This window comes from Chenopodium quinoa, unplaced genomic scaffold (assembly GCF_001683475.1).
Source record: "Chenopodium quinoa cultivar QQ74 unplaced genomic scaffold, ASM168347v1, whole genome shotgun sequence".
Classification (NCBI taxonomy): Eukaryota; Viridiplantae; Streptophyta; class Magnoliopsida; order Caryophyllales; family Amaranthaceae; genus Chenopodium; species Chenopodium quinoa.
Window position 1 is genome coordinate 4,536,849 of NW_018742815.1, and position 10,185 is coordinate 4,547,033.

The following is a 10,185-nucleotide window of genomic DNA, read 5'->3' on the forward strand; positions in this document are numbered from 1 at the left end:
AAAGGCTTGAAGCAGCTCTAAACGATTCATTCCTGGGTTTTGTATAAACCTAAAGTGGTGTGAGTCGAGTAAGTACTCTGAACTTCTTGATATTCTTGAAGCACAAAATTGGATTAAGCCATTTAGTGAATGTTATGAAAATGCGATTTCTCATGCTCCTCTAAAGGAATTTTGTGCGAATTTTAAGAATGTGAATGGTGTGTGCACTAGCAAAGTTAAAAACAAAAATACTAGTTTTGATGCCGATGATTTGTGTGTTGTGTTTGGAACTCCTAATCAAGGGTTTGATGAGTATTTTAAAGGAGAAACTGAATTGAGTGTTGATGGTGTACCTATTGAAAAAATTGTGGAATCAATTGGGGGTAAAGCTTCCAAAGTTCGAACCAACCATAATCTGTTTTCACCTGTTCAAAAGTTGCTATTTATTTTTGTTCACCTAGCTATCATCCCAAGAACCCAGCATAGACATGAGGCTAATCACATTGATGTTGTGCTTATGTATTGCCTTGAAAATAAAATTCAGATAAATTTTCCATCTTTGATGATCCAGCACCTCACCCACTGTCTTGCCAATCATTTGAAGGTTGGGTATGCAAATTTGATTATTACTCTTCTTGAATGTTGTGGAATCTCCATGACAAACTATGAATTCCTTAAGCTTAAAACTAACCATTATGTCCAACCCAAAACTCTTAAAGCCCAAAACCTAACTGTTGTTGAAGGAACTACTCAATTCCTTTTCAAATCCCTTTCTAAGCCTAAAAAGGATGAGAGTAGTTTGAAGAAAAAGGAAGATGAAGAGTTGGATAAGTGGTTGGAGGAAGAGGACAGTGAGGGAGAAGGAGAACAGAAAAAGAAAGAGGTGATTGTGATGTCAAACAAAAAGGGTACTCAAAGCTCTGGGAAGAGAAAGAGATCTAGGTTGGCAAATAGGCCAAAAGGGAAAGACAATGCTTAGTCTGCTGCAGTTGTTGATCTGAGTGAGGAGAGAAATAGTGCACCAGGGGATCAAGGGATACTTGAAGAGAAATCTGGTTCTCAGGGGGAACAAGGCATACTTCAAACCTTTGTTGAAAAATCATTTCCTACAGGTTCAGGTTTTGCAGCCTTCAGCACAGTGAGTTCCACCTTGGAACTTAAAGCTCTCAAGTAGACAGTGCAAAAGCTAGTTGATGTCCAACCAGGTCTGGTTCAGAGGATTGAAGCTCTTGAAAAGGTAGTGTCAGACTTGGTGAAAGCTTCCACAAAGCTCACCTCAACAATGCAACATAGCACATCAACTCTCTCACAGGGGCAGGCTGATCTTTTGAAGAAACTGGAGGACTTGGTCATTGAAGAGGTGCCAATGAATGATGCTGAAGAAGAGACCTAGTCCTCCGCCCCTAAAGCTTGATATCTTTATTTCTGTCTTTGCTCTAAAACTTTCTATCTTTGAACTTGGTCCGGATTGAACTTGTTTTATTTTGCTTCTTTTAGTCTGTAAACAATTAAACAGGGTATTTTCTTTTGTTTTGATGTTCTAGAGGAACATCAGTTTGTTTATATGGATGTTGCTTGCTTGCTTTATGACTATTTGCATACTATTTCTGCCTATATGTGCTTTGTTCTATGCTTTGGACACAAACCATTATAATGGTGCTATGTTTGGATATATATGTGCATTAATTTTGATGAAAGCCAAAAGGGGGAAAAGAACAGGCAAACTCAATTGTTGACAAGCTCTCCATCTATCTTAATGTTGAGGTATATCATCCATCTTAATGTTGAGGTATATCTGTTCCTTGTAATTTCTTGTTCTGTAGATATTTCTTGTTATCTCTAGTTCGTTTTTTTGTTCTGTTTTCTCTTGATTGTTACTTCTTTATTTTACTAAGTTTGCTTAGGTTTGTCATTCATCAAAAAGGGCGAATATTGTTGACCTTATGTTTTGATGATGACTCAAGGAACCCAAGCAAACCTATATAAGTTTAACTTTTGTTTTTAGCTTTGATTTATGACAGGTTATGCTATGGAATTCTTGAGTGAGAAGGGAGCATGGAACAAGATCTAATTCAGCTATGGAAGGATAATGAAGTCAATTAAGTTGTGTTCCTTTAGTGAGGAACTGAAGCTCCAGAGTTGAAGCTTCAAAGGCAAGTTCCTTTAGTGAGGAACTGAAGCTTCAGAGTCGAAGCTTCTCAGAGTTTCAAGGAGTCTAATGTATTTTATCTTTATCTTAGGCTTCTTGTATTAATGTTAAGTACGATGATAATTTAGGATTCAAGTGGATTTAATTTTATTTGATAAAGATTTTATTTTCTATATTTTAACTAAATTAATTTCGAATATATCTTTTATGTTAAAATATCTTTTTGAAAAAGGTTTTCTGTTTTAATTTTTATCTTATTCTTTGGAAAATCTGTTTTGGAAAAATTCTCTTTAAACGTGTGTTTTAATTTGTCAAATTAAGTTGAGATAATTTAGGAAGCAGTAAAACCACTTCCTAGTATTTCGATTTACTTGCTGCCCAATATTCCACTCCTTACACTTCCTAGTTTTAAGGGAGTTGTGGTTAAGTGGTGATTGTGGCAATGATTATTTCAACTGCCTACATCTTCTATAAATAGCCTCGGTTTTCAGTTGGAAACTTACACTTGAACATTACAGTCTTTTAGTTTTCAAAAGAGTCATAATCCACTTGAGTCCTTGAGTGTCTTTGTACTTAGCAATTTAGAGGTTAACCTTGAGTTGTATTGGGCTAGAGTTTGGGGAAACTCTAAGAGTGTTTTATTGCTTTGAGTGAAGCAAGGAGAAAGAGAGAGTTAGAGAGATCGACTGATTGAGGGATCAGTTGAAGAGAGCTTAAGTTTGTGGAGGAACTTGAGTTTAGAGTCTTAATTTGTAATAGGCTGTTTGCCCTATTATTTTTAAGATTTGAGTTTAAAATCCCTTGTGGTCGTGGTTTTTCTTCTCGATTAGGGCCAAGAAGTTTTCCACGTAAAATCTCTCTTTGCACTTTTAGTTTTTATTCGAGTTCCTTAATAAATTCCACAAAAATTACCCTAATTCCTCTACAATACAATTCACCCCCCTTCTTGTATTGTTCATTTTTTCACCCCCCTCTTGTATTGTTCATTTGAGTCAACATTAAATATTAATTATAATCATTAAATTTTTAAAGTTAAATATTAATTATAACTATTATACTTCGTATTAATTATAATAATAATTATTAAAATATTATTTAATTATTATTTTTAAAAATTAATAATTAGTATTATCTTTAAATATTAGTTATTATCTTAATATTAATTTTTATTATAAAAATAAATTATTTTTATTATAATAAATATTATTAGTTATAAGTATTATTATTACTATTAGTATAATTATTATTATTATTATTAAATATTAATTATTAATAATATTATTAATATTAATTATTAATAATTAATTATTATTATTCTTATTATTAAATATTAATAATTAATTATTATTATTTTTATTTTTATTAAATATCAATAATTAATTATTTTTATTATTATTATTATTAATTATTAATTATTATTATTATTAAATATTAATTATTTATTATTATTATTAAATATTAATTATTATTATAATAATTCAATATTAAGTATTAATTTTAAGTAGAGCAGAGCAGAGGTGGGTAGAGCAGAGCAGAGCAGATTGAAGCAGAGTAGAGCAAAGCAAATTTCAGCAAAGCAGAGCAGAGCTATGCAGATTTCATCAGAGCAGAGCAGCTCTAAAGAACCGGACCTTATTCATCTTATTGTATTTGAGAAATGGACAAACTTTACGATCCCACATAATTACTATTACTAAGCTTTTTTTTTTTTTTTTTAACTTTTAAATAAACAAAAAAACACATAAACGAGCTTTAACTTTAACTTTACTATTACTAAACTTTTTTTTTTTTAACTTTACTATTACTAAACTTTTTTTTTTTTTTTTTTTAACTTTTTTTTAAAAAAAAAAACACATAAACGAGCTTTAACTTTTAAGAGAAAGAAAAGTTTCTCATAAAAGAGGAACAGTTACAAAAAAAAAATACTCCGTAAATTTTACAAAGCACACATTAAATAAACAAAGATTAAGACTTTTAATTCACCGATAAAATTCAATGATACCGGCTAGAATTTTAGGGAGAGGAAAGTGCATGCCTCTTATTTATTTAACTTGGAGTACAGTAGTTGATAACTTGATATCACGTAGTATACACTTGGTATATATATTTACTTCATTCATGCAAATTAGAATCGAATTTTTTTGCAACTAGGCAAAGTTGATTCTTCTTGTGTGTGACTAGACCAGGTAGCACATTGTTGTCAATATCTTCCCTGTTTAAACCAGTAGGTAATTCCCAATCAAAAGAGTATAACAAATTGGCAAGTGCAACTTCAAGGTTGGCTAAACCAAAAGCAGAGGCAGGGCACATTCTTCTTCCACCCCCAAAAGGAATCATTGACATACTTTCACTCCCTATCATATTCATTGAACTCCCCAAAAACCTCTCCGGCATAAATTTCTCCGAGTCCTTTCAATACTTTGGGTCTCTGCCAATAGCCCACGCGTTTATAACAATAAGATTTTTGGGTAAGATATCATATCCTTTTAAGTTACTTTTTCTTACTGTTTCACGAGGTATTAATAATGGCGCTGGTGGGTGCAACCTAAATGTTTCCTTAATCACTGCTTTGAAATATTCGAGTTTTGAGAGATCAACATTTGTTATACAACCTTTATTTAATGCGGCCTTCCTTAACTCTTCTTGTACTCTTTTCATTGGAATGGGGTTTTTAACTAACTCAGTAAGTGTCCAAATTACCCCAGCCGTAGTGGTATTTGCTCCTCCTGAAATAAGATTCTACATAAAAAAAATGATAAAAAACAATGAATTAGAAAATACTGTAAGAATTGAATTTATAAATAAAGAATTATCTTGGATCTTTTACTAAAACGATTAATTTTACAAAAGTATTTACCAAAACGGCGATTTCGTTGTAAACTTAATTCCAAAACTAGCTAAAATGTGGACTTGGAAGAAAATTACAATATTTATTATATTTTCCTTTGAACCAGTTTGGTTCACTTTTTATTTTATTTATTTTTGGGTTTATTTTAATTTATTTTTTTGGGTTTTTTTAGTTGAAATTTTTTAAAGCTATATATAGATATACGTAAAGTCGCTCATAAAAACACTAATTTCAAGATCACAATAAAAAAAATTGTCTTGATCTTATCACAAAAAATTGGAATTTGAAGTAGTATTGTTTTATCAACACAACCGCAGATTCATACAACAATAAAGGATTTTAAGGTATTTTCATATTTTTAATGTTCGCTAATTGTATGCTCATGCTAATGTTGGCTATTTTTTGTTAATTGGACGTTTGGAATAATTTTTGAGTGATTTTTTTTTTTATTTTGTGTAACTTTATAAAAGACTGAGAATTGTCGTAAATATATTATATTGAAGATTATTTCCCAAATTAATGGATATTTTAAACTATGGTTTTAAAATTTTATAAAAAAATGAAGAAATTTTTTTAAAAATCCCAAAAAATTGTAGCTATTGTAAATAGTTTTAATCTTGGCCTTATATTTTTAATGTTCAATCTTGTCCATTCATCCAATTGACTCTCATTTTTAATTAAAAAAAAATTGTTTTCTTTATCACGATTAAAAATTGTTTTAAAGTTTCTAATGCAAAAAATTTGAACTTTGCCATTGATACATATTCTAGCAATTTCTAAGTTCTAATAATTCTCCCATCTCCATTAAAAATCAATATTTGATTACAGTATATTAACAATAATTATTTACCGCATTATATATTACAAGCCCGTATTTTTTGCATAAAATTTATAAAAAAAAATAAAAATGAATCATCCTCCATTGTTAAAGAAAACCAGAAAAAGGGAGGAAAAAAGAAGAAGATGATTAAAAAAAATAGTTGCGAAATTTGTCTCTAATTTTCAAGAAACCAATCAATTGACATTAAAGATGAAAAAAATTGGAAACGTCAAGTAAGATAAATTAGAAATTAGACCAAATTTTCTGGTTAAAAAAAAATTTTGTTTTTTTTTTTTAGAAAAAAAGTCAACTAAATGGATGGATATGATGAATTTTATTAATCAAGGGTTGTGATTCACTCATCAGTTACAATAACCACAATTTTATTGTAGCCATTTGAAAAGTGTCCCTATTTTTGGGGTAAAAGTCTCTTGCAAGTTGCAAGTAGGGGAAACGACTATCTTTGTCGCGAGGAATGAAAATCAAACCCCAGTCACAGGGGTGGTAAGAACAAAGGATACAACCACGACTGGTGGAAGGAAGAACTATAACTACTATGACATGCATGCAACCTTAAATCTTGATTTTTGTTCTAGAAATATGTTAGTGGCCTAGGTTAGCCTTGATCATCATATTATACAGTACTAGATGAATCCCGTGCGATGCACGGTTTGTTTGATTTTTTTTTTTTTTTTTTTTAGCCTTAAATTTGTTATATATTTAGATAAAATTCCTAATATTAAAAGATAATATATAATATTTAATTAATCTAAACTTAAAAATCTCATTCGCCAATTTTGCTTACATGGCATTTGAATTATTTAATTCTAAACGAAATTAATAATCTTTTATTTGATTGGCTATTACTAAGATTTATAATCTTACATGGCGCGCTAAGAAAATTAGATCCTATGTGGCTCTCTATAAATTCGGGAAAAAAACTCCCCTTTATATATATATATATATATATGTATATATATATATATATATATATATATATATATATATATATATATATATATATATATATATATATATATATATATGTTCTTCCAACCTTATGGCTTGGGGTTATATATCAAGTATTGAACAAACTTTTAAAAAAATCGGATGTATTATAAAATATTGTACATCCATTATAATGTTATCCTAAAATGAACCACAGTTACCCCTAAAATGAACATTTGTTACCCCAATATGCATAAAAGTAACCTAATACAAATAAAAGTTGTCTATGCTTTATTAGTAAAGAATCACATTTTAAATGACTAAAAATCAATTATTAGTGATTGAATGTAATTAAATTACCTTTATAAATCTTTTTTTGTTGTCAATTTATATAAAAATTGTATTATGTTTAAAGTTACCCAAAAAAGGCAAAAAGTTAATCTAAAATTAGCTAAAAGTTACCCTTATACTGCATGATGTACACTAATATTAGTGTAAATCGGGTGTATACAAAAGTTTTTCCAGTATTGATCATCATATTATACTAAGTGTTGATAAATGGTAAGGAAAGAATATTCCAAACTTAAGACTTGGGGTTAAATATTCACCGGGGACACTTTAAAGATGAGAATCCCTTAAGATTTGAACCCTTAACTTAAAGTTTAATATGTATACTTGTAGTATGCAATTTATACATGAATATACGTAGTGTATTATTTCATCCATTTGTTACACATTCTGACATTATTTACAAACTCTTAATTTAATAACAAAACATAGGGACATGAGAGTATGTAAAATGTTGTTAGAATTGTCTTTATATGTACATATTTTCACATACAGCTTTTAATAATTAGATTCATTAATCATTGAACAGTTGAACTTGTGTGTAGCAAAAATAAAAATAAAAAAATACATACCAGCAAAATCGCTTTGATGTGGTTCATTGTGAGCTTAAACGGAAAGGAAGTATCTTCCATGAGGCGAAGCAAAACATCAACTATATCTTGTCGCTCAGATTTGGTCTTTACTTTCTGAAGATGGTCGTCAATGATTTTTTCATAAATTGCGTCTAACTCCGTAAATGTCTTCTCAAGCTTAGAGTGTTTCCCAATTATCTTATCTATGCAACCACCGAGATAGAAATAATCACTATAGAAGAATGCTGTGAACATGTATTCGGCTTCATGTAAAAGGGTGTAATATCTGCTTCCTAGTACTTCTTCATCATCGTACCTATGCATTCAAAGCAATATAGGGTTGTGATTGATTTTTCTTTATGTGTTTAGAAATTAAAGCAACATGAACACGTTATGAGAATTAATTTCAAATCTGGAACCAAGAGGGAAGCTCTAATCACTTGGGTTATATATCCTTCACTCTAATCTCTAAGGTATGAAAATTATGTGCTGTAATAGATGAACAATCAAACAATATAAAATTTTCATCTTATACAGCTAAGATTTTTGAAGGTTTCTAGCATCCCCCTTAGACAATTTCCGGGGGTCTCAAGCACCCCCCGGCTAGGATTTCCGGGGGTCTCCAATACCCCCCGGCTATGATTTCCTGGTGTTTCCAATACTCCCCGGCTAAGATTTCCGGGGGTCTTCACTACCCCCCGGCTAAGATTTTCGGGGGTCTCTAGTACCCCCGAAAAACAAAGACGGGGTACTTATAATGAAAAATTATAACAATTCAACAAAAAAATTAAACGAAAAAAAAAACCTAAGACCAGATGGTTTATGAGCGGTGAACAACTTCTTCGTCTCTAGGGCTCAGATTGAAGAATTTTAAGGGAAATGGTGGAATGAAATGAATTGCAAAAAAAAAAAAAATGGTGACTGAAATGAAAAATATTGACGAATATAATGAATTGCAAAATAAAAAATGTAAAAACAAAAAGCCTGGTGAAATGGCAAATCAGTTTTTTCATTTTGATAAAGGGTATTTCCGTCATTTTATATTTTCATATCATTAATTAATTTCTGCATTTAGGTTATTTTATATTGCATTTAGTGATAGAGTATAAAACATATTCCTAGGCCTCAACTATCAGCTTAATCTTTTGGTTGAATTGGTCCTCTAACATTTAGTACTTGCGATTTAAATATACGTAATATATTGTCATTGCAATATTGTGCCCACGTATTAAAAGTTTAAAACTGTTTAGTTTAGTTCACATGCATGCATTTTTTTTAATCACTTTTAATTTACAGTCTTACAGACCAATACATAAATTAAATAAAAAATATCTATAATTATCTATTGGCCAAAAAATAAAAGAAAAAGAAAAAGAAAATTAAAAAGAATATACAAACTAGTTCATACAATCATATGTAAGTACCTCTTGCCAAAAGCGATTCTGCTAGAATTGGAACTAGCATAATTGAGAATCAATTGGCTCAAGTTGATAGTTTTAGAAGCAAACGAGAGAGATGATACTTGTTGAATCAACCTTGATACTTCTTCCTGTCGAGTTAAAGCAAAGGAAGCGACATTCTTAGTGCTTAAGAGATTAGATACAAGTACCTTCTTTATTTCCTTCAAATAGTTACTATAAGGGCTTAAAGCTATATCTAAACCATTGTAACTTAGCCTTTTTCTTCCGGCCGTTTCCGGTCTATTACAGAAGTTCTTATCTTGTATTTGTAACACCTCTTTTGCCAACTCGGCTGATTGAACCACAACCATGGTTTTACCCATTAATCGGAGCGCAAAAATCGAGCCGTAGATCTTGCCTAACTTGGCAAGGTAAAGGTGAGTATTTGAGGGATCATACTGGAAGAGGTTTCCTACTAAGGGAAGCCCTCTTGGTCCAGGAGGAAGATGAAATGATGCTTGATTTTTTCCAAATTTTTGAATAAGAAACAAGAGAAATATGACTAAAAATGCTGTCAATATTAAAAGTAGCATTTTTTTTTTCTTTTTTTTTTTTCTTAATTAAGCTATGTTATCGTTCATGTATATATCATGCAACTAATTAATAAGCAACAACATTTATAGTGATTTATGAAACAATTAGATATGAAGTTTAATGTAACTAGTTACATAATTACGTACGGAATATAATATAGTTAGCATTTAATTCTATTAGCATTATGTTTGGATAGAAATTTAGGAAGGAAAAGGGAGGGAAGGTATAGGGAGGGGAGGGAAAAGAAGGGAAATTGGATAAGATGTACACATTAGAAACTCAATTCAGCATTTTATCGAACACGTTTTGTGCAAAATCTAATTCATTATCTTTAACATACACAGTGGCAGACCCACGTGTAGTCATAGTGGGTCCGCGGACAACCTATTATTTTATATAAAAAAAAAATAAGTATCAAATCTTTAGCTTGCAGCCTAGTGGTTTTTTCCCCATCCTACCACATACGAGATATGGGTTCGAATCCCATTACTCACAATTTTTTTTATTTTTTTTTGGCTTTACAACAT

The 10,185-nt window shown here is 30.5% G+C and overlaps 1 pseudogene; it reads right to left on the reverse strand.

The window, feature by feature from the left end:
* Positions 1-4,240: 4,240 nt before the first annotated feature.
* On the reverse strand, positions 4,241-9,794 carry LOC110725500 (annotated as a pseudogene).
* Positions 9,795-10,185: the final 391 nt, after the last annotated feature.